This window comes from Thamnophis sirtalis, unplaced genomic scaffold, assembly GCF_051295495.1.
Source record: "Thamnophis sirtalis isolate CommonGarterSnake01/CBP01778 unplaced genomic scaffold, rThaSir2_p1.2 scaffold_6, whole genome shotgun sequence".
Classification (NCBI taxonomy): Eukaryota; Metazoa; Chordata; class Lepidosauria; order Squamata; family Natricidae; genus Thamnophis; species Thamnophis sirtalis.
Window position 1 is genome coordinate 109,870,667 of NW_028261386.1, and position 13,782 is coordinate 109,884,448.

General features: G+C 39.2%; 1 protein-coding gene across 3 annotated transcripts in view; it reads right to left on the reverse strand.

The window, feature by feature from the left end:
* GRIK2 (glutamate ionotropic receptor kainate type subunit 2) overlaps positions 1–13,782 on the reverse strand; it is a 513,484-nt gene that overhangs the window by 448,286 nt on the left and 51,416 nt on the right. The gene's annotated exons all lie outside the window — the stretch shown is intronic.

Consider the following 13,782-nt stretch of genomic DNA (forward strand, 5'->3'; position numbering starts at 1 on the left):
CGTATAATTTAACCCCCCAGGCTGAGAGATGGAATAGCTGGACCATCCTTGGGAGGGAGCATCAATAGCCACTCGGTCTTGTCGGGATTGAGCGCATAATAATAATAATAAGATTTTCTCACCAGATGGACACACTTTCTCTTTCCGTTTTCCTCCCATTTCAGAGCTGTATCAACTTCAGCAGCTTCAATGGCTGCGCTTCTGTTGCCGGCAAAAAGAGGTTCTCTTGGATCAATCAGGGACTTTGCGGTGTCCCTGAGATCAGCAGGATGTACTCTTACCTGTCACTGTCTCTTCAGGACAGTTTAGGTCCAAAAGGACCATCCAATGGAAAAAGTATTGATTGCGATCTTGGAGCTCCAAGATAGCACGTCGTGTCGTTGCGATGTCAGCTCCTCCTTCCCCCTACATCTGCTTCTTTAAGTGTTATTATTAGTATTTTTCCATTTAACTATCTCTGAAGAGTCTTTATATTTGATCAGGTGCTAGAGTGTGAATAAGTGTTTGCTATTTATTTATCATTGTATTTCAGGCACTGTTTTACATATTTGTGCTCTCCAAAGTAAAATAGAGAAGGTCAAGGAACCACTCTGCTCTCAATATCCCCTTGCACAAAATAAGTAGAATACTTCCAGAGACATTATTCCTTGCTCCTATTTGTGAAGGTGATGACAGAATTGCTGCCAGAAAATTTGGAAAGTTGCCAATATCAGCAATCCTGTCACACAAGCAGAGGCTACTAGGGAATAAAAGCTTCACCAAGCAAAGCAGAAGAGAAACAGGTTGGGTTCCTTCACGCTATTATAATTGAAAATTTCCACATGGAATTCAAAAATGCATTCAAGTATGGAAATGGAAAATTGACTATCCCTTTTTAAAATCTCATAGCTTTTGATACTTTAGTGAAAGAACAGGAGGAGGTAGGAACAGGAAAAACAGAACGACTCATAGGTAAGAAATTCTCCTTTTTACAGTTAGGCTATAGCATTCCAACTAATGGAACTAGTGTTGTTCATTTGTCAAAGTTCCCTTCCTTATAGTAAAGATTATTATGGAATTTAGGAGGTAGTGATTGGAAGGTACACTTTATTGGATTCTGTTTTAATATGTTATTGAGAGGCAAAATATAAATACAAATACAATGTGTCTTCCATACTAATAGAGGTATAATGAGTATAAGAATATAATGGACTGCATTGTTCTGCAGCCAAATCGAACCACAATACATAGAGATAGAGATACCTTTATCGTATAAGAAATCCCTTTTTTAATGCTCAGCTCCACTAATATTGGAATTTAAATTTCAAAATAAGCAATATTCCATGCCCAATATTTGTAAATCAAGATTTTCATTTCCTTCCTGCAGATTTCATCATTTTTTAAAATCATATAAATCCTCAGGATTACTGTCAGCTTTAATACATACGTTGGCAGAGATTGTGTTCATTTTTACAAAATGTTATAGAATAACCTTGTAGAGGAGCAGTGAAAAATTCTATAGTCTGCAAAGAAGTATGTTATTTGTTTAAAATGATTAATATAATCATGTTTGGCTTTAATATGAAAAATAGAGCAAAGAAATATTTATTTTCTAATATAATTAGAAGGCTTTGAAACCCTTCTGACAGTAGATTCCATTTTGTATTTTACCATTCTCACATTGAAATATTGTGTTTCTTCAAATGTCCAGCTCAGGGGTGGGTTCCGGCAGGCCTACTGTGGGTTTGCTCGTGTTCGCGCCGCAGCCCATGTGCAGAACTGAAAAACAAGATGGCGGCTCCCATGGCATCACCATGGCAGCCCTGGGTTGCTGCCGGTTCCAGCAATCCAAGTCACCAACCCACTAACGGTTTGGCTGAACTGGTCTAAACCAGTAGGAACTCACCACTGGTCCAGATGTACTAACAGCTCAAAAAAATGCAGGAGGAAGCACATTACCTAGGCATGCAGCTAAATAACTATTTGCGTTTTAGCCAATAGGCACGTTATCATTCAGAAATTAGTGTTTTATGTTTATGTTTAGGTTTATTTCATTTATATGCCGCCCTATTCCCGGAGGGACTCAGGGCGGCTAACAAACCCAGGGGAGGGAGTAATACAGACAAGGCAAAAACAACAAACAGGATACAGAGAAAATTTAAAAACAATCAACAGTCACACAATTCGAGCAGGAAAGGAAACTCATCAACCCCAGGCCTGTCGTAACAGCCAGGTTTTAAAGGCTTTACGGAAAGCCTTAAGGGAGGCGAGGGTCCGGATCTCCATGGGGAGTTCGTTCCAAAGGGCCGGAGCAGCCACAGAGAAGGCCCTCCTCCGGGTGGTCACCAATCGACATTGGCCGGTAGATGGAATCCAGAGGAGGCCTAGTCTGTGGGATCTGATGGGTGTTTGGGAGGTAATTGGCAGCAGGCGGTCTCTCAAGTACCCAGGTCCAATACCATGAAGGGCTTTATAAGTGACGACTAGCACCTTGAAGTGTATCCGGAGACCAATAAGCAGCCAGTGCAGCTCACAGAGGATAGGTGTAACGTGGGTGTACCGGGGTGCACCCACAATCACTCGCGCAGCTACATTCTGGACAAGCTGAAGTCTCTGAATGCTCTTCAGGGGCTGCCCAATGTAGAGCGCATTGCAGTAGTCCAGTCTTGAGGTCACAAGGGCATAAGTGACTGTTGCGAGAGCCTCCCGGTTCAGGTAGGGACGCAATTGGTGCACCAGGCGGACCTGGGCAAATGCCCCCCTGGTCACAGCCGACAGATGATGTTCTAAAGTCAGCTGTGGATCCAGGAGGACTCCCAAATTGTGAACCCCGTCTGAGGGGCGCAAAATTTCACCCCCCAACCTGAGAGATGGAATACCTGGCCAATTATTGGGAGGGAAACACACAAGCCACTCGGTCTTGTCAGGATTGAGTGCAAGCTTGTTTACCCCCATCCAGACCCTAACAGCCTCCAGGCACTGACACATCATGTCAACCGCTTCACTGAGTTGGCACGGGGCGGACAGATACAACTGTGTATCATCCGCATACTGGTGATATTTTATCCCGTGCCGCCGAATGATCTCACCCAATGGCTTCATGTAGATGTTAAACAGGATACACCTGAGATACACATTTTTATAACCATGTTGATAGAACTACTAAGATTAAAGGTAAAGGTTCAAGTCATTCCTGACTCTAGGGGGCAGTGCTCATCTCTGTTTCAAAGTCAAAGAGCCAGCGCTGTCCGAAGACATTTCCATGGTCATGTGGCTGGCATGACTAAATGCTGAAGACGCAAGGAACGCTGTTACCTTCCCACCAAAGGTGGTTCCTATTTTTCTAGTTGCATTTTTACATGCTTTTAAACTGCTAGGTTGCCAGAAGCTGGGACAAGTAACAGGAGCTCACTCCATTACATGGCACTAGAGATTCGAACCGCTAAACTGCCGACCTTTCTGATCAACAAGCTCAGCTTCTTAGCCACTGAGTCACCGCATCCCTACTAAGATTAGGATGAGATAATTTGCAATAATTATTAACTTTATGAGGTGCAGTTTTGATTTATATTAAATGTATTCAATTTATAAGGCAATATTAAATAAATCATTTTTTTAAAAACTGTTTAAAATGCAAATGTTATTAGTGTTGAGATTGTGCATGTACTCTAAAGAAGAAGAAAGCAATTGGGAGAAGCTCCTAGGATTGTTATAGAGCAGGTCATTAATGTATTACTTAAGATGACCACACAAGCTAAGAACACTTTTTTGCTGCTATAAAAAAATGTGATATTAAATAAATGTTGTTGTTTCAAGTAAGAATAGAGATAGAGAGTGTGGGTTTATTCAATTATCTTGCCAGCTGTACATTTCATTTGTATTCAAATAAAAATTTGCCTATCCTGACAAAAGAAATAGAATTTTAGCTTAGAAAGAATTGTATTACTCAAGTAAAGCTACTAACAAAGCTAGCTAGACATCATATAGTAATCCTTGTAGGAAAGGGAGTAGTCTGAACAAGAACTATTGATGGACATAATATGTTCATGATGGACAGAATCAGAAAGTTGAACATTTTAGATGAAATAAGCTCAAGATCATATTCAATTCCTGACAAAATCAAGTCGGTATTTGTAGGCGATCACCCTGGCTTCCTGTCAGACCTGAGATTGGTCCTGAATAGGACTGCTCTTCCCCCAAAAAGTAAGTAGAAGCTATAGCACAGGGTAAGTTTTGGCTGATACCAGCGATCACTTTTTCTAGACCAGGACTATATTTCTCTTATATGACTTAAATTTGCTTTACATAGGTCAGTGGTTCCCAAACTTGGCAACTTTAAGACTTGTGGACTTCAACTCCAGCAGAGCTGGCTGGAGAATTCTGGGAGTTGAAGTCCACAAGTCTTAAAGTTGCCAAGTTTGGGAACCATTGACATAGGTCAACCTCTGAAAATGCTTTGAAAGCTATAAATAGTGCAAAATGTAGCAACCAGGTTACTAATCAGGATAAATAGCAACCTTAATTTCTGCATTGGTTGCTAATAGACATTCAAATCCATTTTGAAAGCAAATATACATATCCCAGGATAATAGCAATAGCAGATTTTTATATACCGCTTCATAGGGCTTTCAGCCCTCTCTAAGCGGTTTACAGAGTCAGCATATCGCCCCCACAGTCTGGGTCCTCATTTCACCCACCTCGGAAGGATGGAAGGCTGAGTCAACCTTGAGCCGGTGAGATTTGAACCGCTGAACTGCTGATCTAGCAGTCAGCCTGCAGTGCTGCATTTAACCACTGCGCCACCTTGGCTCATTGTTGTAGATAATGTTGTAGATTGTTCTAGGATCCAGTTTGGGTCAGTCCCTCAGTTGACACTAAACTGGTTGCAGAAAATGTACCACATCAGGACTTGTCTATGGAGATTCTTAGTCATCCAGGTCATGATTGTCCCAAAGGTACCTTTTTTAAAGAAGCAACTGGACTTTCTGGTTTTTCTTTTAACACATTTTGCTTCTCATGTAAGAAGCTTCTTCAGGACGTCTTCAAAGAAAAACCAGAAAGTCCAGTTGCCTCACATCAGGACTTGGAAACAATGGGTTACTTGAGGGAAGGGCTTCTTTAAAGAGAAGCAACAAAACATAGTTTTAAAAGATTATAGTGGATAGGAGTATAGCTTCAATGTACTTTTGGGATACAATAGCTCAGTGATTAGAGACACTGAGCTTATGAGCTAGGAAGCTGACAACCCAGGTTTGAGACCCAAGTGCCACATGATGGGGTTGTTTGCCTCTGCTTCTGCCCACATCACAGTTTGAAAGTATGCAAATGAGAGTAGATAAATAGGTACCACTTTAGTGGGAAGGTAACAGTGTTCCATGTGTCTCGATGTTTAATCAAATGTCTTCAGACAACACCGGGTCTCTCGGCTAAGAAATAGAGACACACACTATCCCCTAGAGTTGGACATGACTGAATAGAGGAAACCTTTACCTTTACCTTTTTTTCTTTTTCACGTCAAGGAACTATAATTATTTACCGTTGGAAATTGCCGTCATAAGAATGTAAAGCAAACATCTGGCTATGTATGCAATTCTTTTTGAATCTTTTCATTGGATCCTAATGTTTAGATTCCCTTACTTAGATAGAATGTAATACACAGTTCTAGGAGAACTCCATTGCAGCAGCAGTGTTACTTTAATTAAAACTTCAACATGCTTTCTGAGAACCTCCAGAAAAATGAAACAATAATGTTTCTTATTGCCGCGTAGGATATGTCAGAATTCCACTGCAGAATGTTAAAATGCCTGCACCGGGAACAAAAAGCACAATAGCAGTTTCTATAATCTCAGAGAGTTGATTCATCTTTTAATCCCTATCATTCACACTTTGCACCAGAGAGAGAAAGCAAGAAACTGGGTAACTGCAGCTGCAATTATTCATTGTCGGTCAGAAATGACAAACATGAAGTGGAAATACAAAGAGTTGCATCACCACCCTGCTATGGCACCATCTGACATCTCTGTGTTGGCTCACACAGAGGCCAGAGTACCGTAGAATTGGCAAAAGAATAAACAGTGGGAGCACAGTGTATTGTGGGAAGCTGGGGGCTTTTGCTACTTCCGTAGTACTGTAGTTTGTTAAATAAGTGTGGCAGGATTTGGCAGGAGAAAGAATTGCAACTTACTTAGGTGGTCCCCAATAACAATGACCTTGCCCACCAGGCTTGATTAAGTAGACCTGAAGGGATGAGGTCAGACTCTCGAGAAAAATACAGACATCTTATGCATCATGTTGGATTGCAGACCGAAACATCCATCAGATAAATGCCACAATTCATTTCCTCCGAAAGTCTCTGTTCTGTTTCAGCTTTTGTTGCTATCTGATCTGAAATTTCCAAGACTGAGCGACATTGAATTACTTTTGCAGTCTAATTTACAGCATTACATATCATGCAAGTGTCCTTCCTGTTTCAATTTGCATGTTAATTTCAAAAAAGCAACTTAAAGGAACGGCCAAAGCAGTTGCCTTAAAATATATTGAAAATTGCACATTAAAGAAAGTGAATGTACAGTATTTTTTCTGTCTTCCTTGCCTTTGTGTGTTGGCTTGTTTTTTTAATTTTAAAATGACTTCAGTTCTACTATAAGCTTTTAGCTCAAACAGCATTCAACTTAACATTTCATGATGTTTTATTTCCTCTATCTTTCACTTATTTTATAAACTATAAAGCAGGAATTATAATTTGAAAAATGAGTATGGAAATGCCTGTATCTTTTCTATCTGATGACAATAATTTTACAGTTCCGAAACCTGGGCCTTGTCGTTGATCTCCAAGGCTCTACAGACAAAGCCATAAAATTTCTAAATTTGAAACATAGCCTCTTTTGCATATATATATATATATATATGGATGGAGAAAGAGAGAGAAAGAGAGATTAGATAGACATATCCATACACACAGTCATAAGACTCACACTAGAAACGAAAAAAAAATACTTTGGGTTAATTCAAATAGGAAGATGCAGCTGGAGCTCTGAGATTGACTAATTTGTGTTGCAAAATATCTCTAGGAAATCTGGTGCAGCTTCAACATGGGGATTCCTGCCAATTGGCATAGCACAGATCTTGAAATCGTACAAATGGTTGTTGAAAGGTTTGAGGAAGGAGCAACACAAATGTAGAATTTAAATAACAGTGCTTTCAAAAACACAGTCATAAAGGAAGAGATGCTCCAGGGATCCTGGTGTTAAAGAACTAACAACAATTGCATGTTATCTCTAATATATTAAGAAGGTCAGAAAAAATATTTTTGCTGCTGCCTGGTTAACTAGGAATGAGGTAGGTAGGTAGGTAGGTAGGTAGGTAGGTAGGTAGGTAGGTAGGTAGGTAGGTAGGTAGGTAGGTAGGTGAAAGAGAGGGAGGAGGGAGAGGGAGAGAGAGATAAATATTGTTTTCAAGCACATGCTTTTTTATTTCAATATGCCATGATAACTAAACCCCATTTCATTATGGTCTAAATAGAATTAATAATAATTAACTTACTAATTAGCATATATTTACAAAAATGAGTTAAATGTAAGTTTATATTCAGAAACATTTTTAAACTATATTATCTTTAAATTGTGGCATTACACAGTTGCTAGGGTAATGCCACTGAACAGGTTTAATGCTTTAAATATCTGGGACTTATGTCCATAAACAAGTAAGAGAGCCCAAACTGAAAATGCCATGGAATCACCACAGAGAAATTCTACAGGCATTTTATGTTTTCTGCATTCAAAAGGAAGCAGCATTGTACCTGCTGTCACCAAAGAATTTATGGCCAGGTTCTTGCCACAACAGTTATACAGATCTTGCTACTGCCATTTCCCAAATATTCCCATCTAGAAAAAGACTAAATTCCTGAGGGTCCTGTTTCAGATATCCCTAATGTCACCTTGTAGTTGAAGGAAGGCGTTTGGCTGGAAGTTCTTAATTTCTAGTTAAAGGTTGAATTCTGTGCAATGGGTCTGGCTTTCCTAACAATTATTGACAATGTCATTCCAAGTGGATTCATTTATTCCTCGAAAAGATGCTATTGAATAAACTGACCTATGGCCTTTCCATTGAGCTTTTTCAGTTCTATGAGAATAATATAGAATGAAATAGGATGAGATGGGATGAGATGGGACAGAATGGAATGGAACGGAAGGAACAGAACAGAACAGAGCAGAACAGAACAGTACAGAACAGTTCTTTATTGGCCAAGTGTGATTGGACATACAAGAAATTTGTCTCTGTGTGTAAGCTCTCAGTGTACATACAAACAACAAGGTAATATAAGATACCAATAGGAGAAGGTAGTAGAAAAGATGGGAAGGGCAATTGTAATACAGCCATAGTACCTGGGTATATATCCTTAGACATATGATTATGGAACAATACTTCTTATACAACTAAAGGGCAAATTCGGATAATTTCACTAGATTCTAGGAACAGGGTTTGCCAACCAGATATCTACCTACCTACCTACCTACCTACCTACCTACCTACCTACCTACCTACCTATTTACCTTCAAATTGCTTCATCTTCACAGAGCTTTCTGTCTTTTAATCTACTCTGTTAGAAGGCAGATTTACTACAGTTCTCTAAGAGTTCATTTTGTCACTCAGGGAGAGTCAAAACATTTGGTTGCATATTCATATACTGTGAATGCTATAGGGATTTACATAAGAAGCTTATTGTGCTGCTTTTGCTAAAGTTTTCAGGCCACCTGGATGAAGTCCTTCTCTTTTTCACAGGCAGACAGGCAGACAGCTATTCGCTATTATGCAGCAAAATCTTGCATGGCAGCATGTAGAGGGCGATAACAGGTAACAAAGGGATGCCAGCAAAATTAGTGCTCTATCTCCCTCTCCAGTTATAGCTGTCAATCTCCTACTGCTTTTATATTTCTGCCTGTTTTACTATGTATTGTGCTACTATCTGTATTTTTTTTAAACTTCTTGTCAGGTATTTCACATTGCCGATCTTGAGTTATATTAAAAAATTCATTCTTTCAAATTATATGTGCATGAAAATAGCATATATACGAAAAGGGAGTACACATTAGCTTAAGTTGAATATTAAAACATGTATATTCTGAGTACATTTGCCCAGAGCTTTGAAGAGATGCTTTGCTTTGACAAAGGTTTATGCAAAGTACCCCTTTGAAGCTGCTCTACAAAGCAATATGTTCCTACTCCACCTCCAAAGGGAAAGAGACTACATTGCTTGATTTCTGTGCTCTCTCTCTCTCTCTCTCTCTGTCTCTCTCTCTCTGTCTCTCTCTCTCTCTGTCTCTCTCTCTCTGTCTCTCTCTCTCTCTCTCTCTCTCTCTCTCTGTCTCTCTCTCTCTCTCTCTGTCTCTCTCTCTCTCTCTCTCTCTCTCTCTCTCTCTCTCTCTCTCTCTCTCCCCCAGCTCCAATACACGGAAGTTTTTGCCCCATATCATATATGTGCAAAATTAACTTTGTCAGATCATTTATTTATTTAACTCAACTTTGGTGTTGTTGCCTGATTCTAGATTCTGGATGGCTCATCATATTTAAAAAAACTAAAGCAATACAATCAATTAAAAATAGAGTAAAGGAAATAAACAAAATGGCAAATCTAAACATATAAACATAAGATATATGCATCTAACAAGTGGTCCCCACCCCACCCCAAGACCTTGGCCAATAACTAGGTTGGTTAAAACTTTCTGGAGTGTCATCAGGATGAGAACCATATATATCTTGGGGAACTGCATCCATGATAGAGAAGGATACTGAACTAGAACACAATCAGATTTTTCTGATCACTCATCAGCTTTTTCTAGGGCAATAGAAACTATAGAACACAGGTTGGCCCTCAAATAACTGGAGCCAATATCATCTAAGACTGGAATAGGTGAGAATCAGCACTCTGAATTGTATCCAAAAGCATACTGCCAGCCAAGTGGCTTACAAAGTAGGGATAGCATGGGCAGGCCCACCATTGCTTACATCACTGCATTCTGGATCAGTTGAAACTTCCATATGATATTCTAGGGCAGCTTCTTTGTTGGGCCATTAGATGAGAAGGGAATGACTGTCTGGAGAGTTACCCAATTTAGCAAGGAACACATATGATGTGTGCTAAAAGCTCCAACCATAACTGCCACCTTCTCATCAAGTCCAAGTAGACCCCAGATTGCATGCCATTCTGAATGGAGAAGTGACATTCCATCCAGGAGTAAGACTCAAAGACCTCTGGACCTGGGTGAATGCCAGCAAGCACAGCCACTTGGTATTTTTGGATTAATACAGACTGTTTCTCCACATCCAGACTCTCATAATCCCCAGACATTGGAAGAAGTCTCTGACAATCTTACTTGATTGGCCTGGAGTCAAAATATATAAATGGGTATCATGAGCATACTGATGCTACCAGATGCCAAAATGTTAGATAATCTGACCCAGTGGTTGCATATAAACATTGAATAAGAGAGAAGAGACTATCAAATCTTATAACATCCCACAAAGGAAGGACTAAAGAAGCAGCCTCTTTTCCTCTCACAAACACCAATTAAAATTTGCCTACAAGGCGAAAATTGCTTGTGTGGCGAATACCAGACAAATCCAATTGAAAGAGGTCTACATAATCTGCTTCCTCTGGGATCTTCTACTACTGCAGTCAATCTTCTTCTCAACATCCTTCTCCAAAAATTGAAGGTTGAAAGCAGGAGAGAAATTCTCTAAGATAGTTGGATCTAAATAATGATGCAAAGTAACCTAAGAAGTTAAATCATATGGGTGACTATCCACCGAACAAATTACTTGTTCCAAAGAAAATACAGCTGCTGTACACTGTTCTAATGGGAATTATGTATGGAGGAAAAGTGTATCTTAGTGCATACAGGTAGAAATATATGTACAATGTAGGGAATGGCCAATGCTGTTGACATTCTTTCAAGACTACCACAAAAATAATCAAACTTTTATATTTCACTTCCCTGAATTCTTCACTAGCTGAGGTCAAATTCTAGCTCCAATTCCAATTATCTAGTAATGGGGGCTTTACTCTTCTGTTGATTCATGTTGGATTTGAAAGCTTTCACTGAGCAGAAAGTTGGGACAATGGCTTCATGATTCCATGGTATGAATTATTATTATGTACAGGAATCTTTGGTTTTGTTCATTTAAAAAATATGAAGTCGGCTGAAGCTGTAACTTTAGGTTTTCCAGAGGCATTTCAAAAGGAATGTCAATTTCAAGAACAAGCTTCAAAAATGTACCATTTCAATCTAAAGAGAAAGGAAAAGTAATTGTTTCATTTATAACCCTTTGTTCTCCTTCCTTTAAAAAATATTTATCTGAAATGGACACCTATTACCTATCATAATCATTAACAAGAAACATTGCTTTGATCCCAAATACTCCTCTGAATCCATTCTTTGAGAGAGTGAAGCGGCTAAAAACACCCAAAGATCAAACCCACAGTAATGAAGACTTCCTGAAATCTTCTATGCATCCCTATACATGTCCAGAAGATATTTTCACAAAAGAGATGGTGAAGCAGGCCAATTGGTGAAGGACCAGACTGCCCAGCTATTCTAAAAGCAGCTTTAGTATACTGCCACCTCTGCTCAGTCCTAAAGGGGTGGGTGCTGGGGGTTCAGGAGAACCTCTAGCTAAGATTCTGTGCAGTTCAGAGAACCTCCAAATCCCAGTCTTGGCTGGCCCCACCCATCCCAGCTCACCCCTCCTAGGAATCCGCATGCGGTCTGTTTTGGATGCAGGTAAGTGCATGGAGCCCCAGGGAGGGCAAAAAATGGGCCTATTAGAAGTTGGTGAAGGCTGGAAACAGTCCCATTTCCAGTCTGCAGAGGGCATCCGGAGCCTGGGGAGGCTGTTTTCACCCTCCTGGAAGCTCAAGGAAAGCCTCCAAAGCCCAAGGAGGGCAAAACACCCCTTGTCATGGTGCAGGAGGCCAACTAGGCCACCCCCACCATGGCCATGCCTACCCAGCAACAGGGCAGAGAAGCCCTTGCTAAAATTTTTGAAGCCCACCCCTACCTAAGAAGGTCCTCCAAACTGCATTTGAAAGTCTATATCTGCTTCAAGGAACTTTCCAGAAGAAGGTTCAGAAGAACACTTTGCTTGGATTGGTGCACTGAATGCTTTTTGCACAACTTTACTCTCTAAGTTAAAGCATACAAATAACAAAAAAAAAACATAAAATGATTGAACATAGTTGGGAATAAATGTAATAAAGAAAGAACATGTGCACATCTGCTTGGCTTAGTGTTACATGTAAACCAGGTCATTTTGGGTTGTTTGCATAACCCTGGTTAAAATAAGCACATCTGAATAGGTGAATCAAACTACTCATACCTATGACAAATATGTCTACCAAAATCCAGGTATTTGTTTTTAGACTTTATTCATTCTGACAGGCTGATTAGAAATTGTGATTCTTTACATCTTAGATATAGTAAATCTATTTTTGAAATTAGCAAAACCGTATCAATGCATGAGATCTGAGTTTATTTCTACATTGAACTGAAGTCTCATGTAGACTTATGACATTCAAATTTCATTGCATGCAAATGGATAACAAATATTTATGTATGTGAGTTTCTAAAGTACACACTGACTTTCTTCTTTTTCCTATTATGGAAAATTGTTCATCTTCAAGTATTTTCTCTTCAGGTTTTCTTCAAGCGTAAAGGCTTTATATCATATATTCAGATCAACTATTCCTTGAATGCCAGTTATATCTAAGTTAATAGGTAACAGAATTGGAAGAGACCTGGGAAGTCTTCTAGTCCAACCCACTGCTCAGGCAGGAGACCCTTTACTATTCCAGACAAGTGGATATCCAGTCTGTTCTGAAAAGCCTCTAGTGATGAAGCATCCACAACTTCTGAAGGCAAGCCATTCCACTAGTTAATTGTTCTCACTGTTAGGAAATTTCTCTCCTCAGTTCTAGGTTGCTTCTAGAATGTTCAAAGATAAGAAATATTTTAACCCTAATTATTATAATAAGACAATGAAACCTTTTCCTATTAGGCAACTTTAAGATTGACTATCAATTTGGATTATATATCTGATAGTTCAAACCCATTTTTGTCCATATAACAGGTTTTAAGACTTAAATGGTTTCACATTTCTCTAAATCACACTAAGAGAATTAGATGAATATTTTAAGCAGCTTAACTTTGATTTAAATATATTTGCTCAAAATATGCTGGCAGCAACTCAAAATGCAGTGTAATGCTCTCAAAGAACTGCAATCTCAAACTCTATTTAAGAAAGCAGATAATATGGACTGGCAGCACTAAAGCAAATAAAGTCAATTAACTGAGAGGTGATTTTTTTTCTTAATTTGTTTTCTCTTGCTAGAAATTGTAAAGGGCGGACATAGCTGGGAGATTAATGAAGAAAGAAGTTAATGGAAATGCAAAAGAGAAAAGAGAGAAAGGAGTTATTGTTCATTAGTTGGACCCTTCATGGTAAGTTCTCATTTTACATTAAAAAGGCATTTATCTGGGTTGTTGATTTGCTTTTATATCTCACATAAACCCATTTCCTTGAGGGGAAATATTAAAAATCTATCTATCATCCCAACTATAATATGGAGAATTGAACTGGGAGGAAAATCAGGAAGAAGAGTTCAAGGAAGCGAAGGAAAAGAAAAGTAGTGACTATAGATCAAGGTTCTGAAAAGAAGGGACTGGATCCATCACCAAGAAAAGTTTATGGAGAATTGGGAGTTGATACAGCAAGCTGATGGCATGGAGCAGTGAAATTGAATTTCTC